We start from the raw sequence: 6,000 nt of genomic DNA on the forward strand, positions 1-6,000 counted from the left end.
CCCCTTAGGAATGATTTTCCAAAATTCATCATCTCCATGTTCCCCTCCCCCCATAAAGGTCCATGACACATTATCAAAGTCCTTCTCTGCATCCACAAACATCAAAGCTGCTTGCTTTTCATTCCTGACTTCCAGATACTCTATTGTATCAATTAATTTTCCTTATATTATCCTTCATCTGTCAGCCAGGAAGAAAGCTAGCCTAGCTTGATCTTGATGAATTAGCTCTTTTACATCCTTCATCCATCAACAGTTGTCCCAGAAAATCCTGTAGTTTTTTAATAATATTTTGCTGATAAATCTGGCCCTGGCAATTTACCTAATTTTGAATGGTTAATTTCTTGTTGCCCTTCCTGTATTATTATTGGTGCATTTAAATAATTGATTTTCTGTTTTGGAATCTTTGGTAAATTACTGTGCTTTAAATATTCTCCAGTTCTAGCTTTATTTTCTTTACCGGCTCAATATAGCTCTGTATAATAATTTACAAATTGTTGTCTAATGTCGTTTGGGTTCTCTATTATTTTCCCTTCTACTTTCAATTTATTTATTACATTCAATTCATGTTTCTTTTTTAACTGCCAAGCAAGCAGTTTTCCTCATTTGTTTGCATTTTTTTTAAAAAAATCTACCTTAACATTTTAATCTTTCATTCAGTTTCTTGGCTCACTAATATATAATGAACTGAAAAAGGTATTTAAATATACCTTCCTGAAGAAACCAGAGGCCTTTCTCTTGGGTATTGTCGGCCAATTGGTGTCAAAGAAGGATACAACATTCTTTATGTACGCCACAACAGCAGCAAGAATACTCATCGTGAAGTATTGGAAGACACAAGACCTACCCACCTTGGAAGAATGGCAGATGAAGGTGATTGACTACATGGGACTGGCAGAAATGACTGGCAGAATCCGAGACCAGAAGAGAGAGACAGCAGAGGAAGTTTGGAAGAAATTTAAGGACTATCTTAAGAAACATTGCAAAATTAATGAATGTTAGTATGACGCTGGTTTAGAATTTATGTGGTTTCAGCTGTATTGGATAAGTAAAAAGAAAAGAAAGGTCAAAAATTAAATGAAATTAAGGGAAAGGATTTGCTGAATCAATAAATTAGAAACTGGAATACAGAAAGGGGAGGTATGAGGAAGTCGGGGAAGTAAGTTACAAGAAAATAAGGGATTGAAAGTATACTTGTTTTCTACTTTTGTCTGTTTGTATTTTTGTATTTTTGTATTTTTGTTTTGTTTTGTCTTTATATAATTTTTGAAATTTTAATAAAAAGATTTAAAAAAAATGAATCCAGGTTTTTAAATCACTTCTTCCAATATTTCTTTCTTTTTACCCTCTTCAAACTTTTTTTGATAAGCATTCTGGGCTGCATCAATAGGAGTATAGCATCTAGATCAAGGGAAGTAATAGTGCCACTGTATTCTGCTCTGGTCAGACCTCACCTGGAGTACTGTGTCCAGTTCTGGGCACCACAGTTCAAGAAGGACACTGACAAACTGGAACGTGTCCAGAGGAGGGCAACCAAAATGGTCAAAGGCCTGGAAACGATGCCTTATGAGGAACGGCTAAGGGAGCTGGGCATGTTTAGCCTGGAGAAGAGGAGGTTAAGGGGTGATATGATAACCATGTTCAAATATATAAAAGGATGTCACATAGAGGAGGGAGAAAGGTTGTTTTCTGCTGCTCCAGAGAAGCGGACACGGAACAATGGTTCCAAACTACAAGAAAGAAGATTCCACCTAAACATTAGGAAGAACTTCCTGACAGTAAGAGCTGTTCGACAGTGGAATTTGCTGCCAAGGAGTGTGGTGGAGTCTCCTTCTTTGGAGGTCTTTAAGCAGAGGCTTGACAACCATATGTCGGGAGTGCTCTGATGGTGTTTCCTGCTTGGCAGGGGGTTGGACTCGATGGCCCTTGTGGTCTCTTCCAACTCTATGATTCTATGATTCTATGATTTTGTTGGGTAAAAAAACCACCTCATCACTGCCATGGCCATTCTCTCAACCAGTCAAGTGGTTTAATGCCCATCATTAAAGCCGAACAACTAATTTAGTGCTTTGGTCGTTCTACTGCAAACAAAGTGCTTGAATGGTTTGTGATGAGGCTTTTAAATTTCCTCCCACAATGGCTGAGACTGCCAACCATATTCTTCAGTGCATGGCCGTAGCCCTCATTTGCTACAGACATGTGCATAAACTGCTAATACTATCACATCCAAGATCTATGGGAAGTTGCTTGGTTGTTGGTGGATAAAGGTGTATTCTGAACTAGTGTCTCTGTCTTTGCTCTTACTTGATGTGGGGTCTTAATGAATTGGAAAGAGCAATTTACTTTTTCTGATCTTCCAGGCTGCTAATCAAAGTGCAATGAAAGCCTCAGGGTACTGCTCAGGTGACTACTGCGGTGGTAGAGCTAGACATAGCTCAGGACTGTTGAAAGGTTCCAGGGACACATTGGTAGACACTTAATAGAATACAGTGACTCCAAGATCATTACAGAGAGCTAATTAAATCATTTTACAAAACTTTGCCCCTCCTTGGTCTAATTGTGTCAGATTGTTGGGACAGGGAGAGATACTTTGACTAAGCTCTTCTGTTTGGTGATGACTGTCCCAGGCCACATTGTATTGGATTTAACCCAGCTAGTTATTTATACCTGCTAGAAATCCCATCTTCCATTTTCAAAAGATAAGAACCCTGGCAGTGCTCTTTTTTGCTTTTCTGCAACCCTCTTTTTGCTCTTTTGCAACCCTAACAGCAGACATTGATGGCCACCAATTTAGATGACTTAAAAAGAGGATTAGACAAATTCAGGCAGGGCAAAGTACCCACAAAGGCTATGTTCTACCTCTACCATCAAAGGAAGTTTGTCTCTGAATACTTGGTGCCTGGGAATTGCGGATGGACAGAATATTGTCACAGTCAAGTCCAGCTTTCAGGCTTCCCACAGGGATTTGTTGAGATGCTGGACTTGAGGGGTGATTGCCCTGATCCAGCATGTTCCCCTTATGTTTAATTGGTGAGGGAGAGAGCAATACCTTCATTTTCCCGCCACCCAAGGTATTTTTTAGCCACACACAGCACAGAAGGAACAGAGGACATTCTGCACTAAGCTGTCTATCTTGGGGTGTCCTTCTCTTTGTGTCATGATTTATGTTAGGACTACCTAGCAGTGCTTATTGGCTTTGGGAAGAAGGGGGTTGTACTTAAGACCCTGTCAGAATCCTCACCCCTTCTCCCAGAAGCCGTACAAATGCCTCCTTTCGCTGCTTCTTTCAGACCAGAAAGAAGGGGCTTGCCCAACCATTGCACTGTCACCACACCTCTGCATTGTTTAGCCTAGGCAGTAGTCTAAAACAAATGTGCAAAGAAGAAATATATACTCAGAAAAGCCCTATAATAATAATAATAATAATAATTTATTATTTGTACCCCGCCCATCTGGCTGGGTTTCCCCAGCCACTCTGGGCGGCTCCCAACAAAGATGAAAGATACACTAAAATGTCACATATTAAAAACTTCCCTGAACAGGGATGCCTTCAGATGTCTACTGAATGTCAGGTAGATGTTTATCGCTTTGACATCTGATGGGAGGGCGTTCCACAGGGCGGGCGCCACTACCGAAAAGGGCCCTCTGCCTGGTTCCCTGTAACTTGGCCTCTCGCAGTGAGGGAACCGCCAGAAGGCCCTCGGAGCTGGACCTCAGTGTCCGGGCAGAACGATGGGGGAGGAGACGCTCCTTCAGATATACTTCAGATATACTGGACCGAGGCCGTTTAGGGCCCTCATAATGCCGGAGTGATCAAAAGCCAAGGAAGAATTCAGCAGCAGGTGACCTATGGAAGAAGAAGGAGCTGACTTGGAGTTATTATGGGCCAAGGAAACGTGCCCAGGAATTCCAACTAGGAAGGACTGTTTCAGTGAGGAGCAGGAAATTATGGAAATAGAGAGTGCATGCTTTCCCAGAAATCCTATATTTCCATATTGTAACACAAAGCTCTTATTTCATATTGGATGCAATCCTTTTAAGGAACTCTGTGGGAGTCAGCCAGATGCCTCTTCCAGTCTAGCCACACCTACATTGTCAGTAAACAGGTACATTAAATGAATGTATTTGTCTCTCGGGCTTTATGATAAAACTGAGCTGGAAACAACCTAATCCTAATGAGGCACAAAGTAATCAAAAATTAGCATGTCACAGACATGCTCTTCCCAGAAATCAGGTGAACGTGGAACATGCTCGCATCCATGGGGCCATTGAAGTTTGCACTGGAGGTTTTGCAGCTTATCAGTAAGTTCTTTTTGATGCAGCCATGGTTGTCATGTGACAAAGACACATGAGAGCAGAAGCAGCAAAGCAGTCTGGGAAGTGCTGGGACTGCACAGTCATTTGGGCCTACTAAAGTTACAGTGGTGCCCCGCAAGACGAATGCCTCGCTAAACGAAAAACCCGCAAGACGAAAGGGTTTTCCGATTTTTAGCGGCTTCGCAAGACGAATTTCCCTATGGGCTTGCTTCGCAAGACGAAAGCCCATAGGGAAATCTCCGGGGACAGCGGGGAAGTGCAGCGCGCCTTCTCCTCTGTTCCCGGACCTGTCCTGAAGGCTTGCGGTGGGAGGTTCGGGAACAGAGGAGAAGGCGCGCAGCGCTTCTTTGTTCCCGGGGCTTGCGGTGGGAGGAGGGTTTTTCCTCCCCACCGCCAACATTCAGAACAGCCTTCTGAATGTTGGCGGTGGGGAGGAAAGCCCTCCTCCCACCGCAAGCCTTCAGGACAGGTCCAGGAACAGAGGAGAAGGCGCGCAGCGCTTCTCCTCTGTTCCTGGACCTGTCTTGAAGACTTGCGGTGGGAGGAAGGTTTTCCTCCCCACCGCCAACCTTCAGAACAGCCTTCTGAATGTTGGCGGTGGGGAGGAAAGCCCTCCTCCCACCGCAAGCCTTCAGGACAGGTCCAGGAACAGAGGAGAAGGCGCGCAGCGCTTCTCCTCTGTTCCTGGACCTGTCTTGAAGACTTGCGGTGGGAGGAAGGTTTTCCTCCCCACCGCCAACATTCAGAAGGCTGTTCTGAAGGCTGGCGGTGGGAAGAAAAGCCCTTCTCCCCCGCCAGCCTTCAGAAGAGTTCCCGCAGGGCTCTCCAAGCTGCGGATAGCAGCCTGCTGCCCCTATCCGCAGCTTGCGGATAGCAGCCTGCTACCCCTATCCGCAGCTTGGAGAGCCCTGCGGGGAAGTCCTGCAGGGCTCCCCAAGCTGCGAATGTCTGCCCTGCACGAGGGGCGCTCTGAAGCTCTCTCTTTCAAACAATGTTAAGTTTTTCTCTAAAACCTTAGTTTTTGACTTATTCAGTTTAAATCCTGCCACCTGACCAAATTCTTGAATTAATTCTAGGACTCTTTTGGTACTAGATTCTGGCTCCTGTAACGTCAAAACTAGGTCATCTGCAAATGCTCTCAATTTATACTGTTTAGCTCCGACCTGAATACCTTTAACCAGCCGGTCCCTTCTAATCATGTTCAGCAAAACCTCCAGGACCGATATAAAAAGTAATGGGGAAATTGGGCACCCTTGTCGTGTCCCTTTTTCTATCTTAAATTGTTCCATAACCACATTATTTACAATTAATTTAGCCTTTTGTTCAGAATATATTGCACCTATACCATTTTCAAAACCTTGGCCTACCCCCATACCCTGTAGGTTCTTTTTCATAAAACTCCAAGAAATGTTGTCAAAGGCTTTCTCTGCGTCCACAAATATCAGAACCGCTTTGGTGTTTATGTTCACTTCTAACTTTTCCAGAATGTCAATGACATTCCTCAAATTATCAGATAGGTGTCTTCCCGGTAGAAAGCCCGCTTGGTCCTTATGAATCTCTTCAATCAATACTCTTTTCAATCTCTTAGCCAAAATATCAGCAAAAATTTTGTAATCCACATTTAATAAGGATATAGGACGGTAGTTCTTAAGTTGAGTCTTTTCAGTCTCTGTCTTCGGTATAAGT

This window comes from Podarcis raffonei, chromosome 8, assembly GCF_027172205.1.
Source record: "Podarcis raffonei isolate rPodRaf1 chromosome 8, rPodRaf1.pri, whole genome shotgun sequence".
NCBI classification, from domain to species: domain Eukaryota; kingdom Metazoa; phylum Chordata; class Lepidosauria; order Squamata; family Lacertidae; genus Podarcis; species Podarcis raffonei.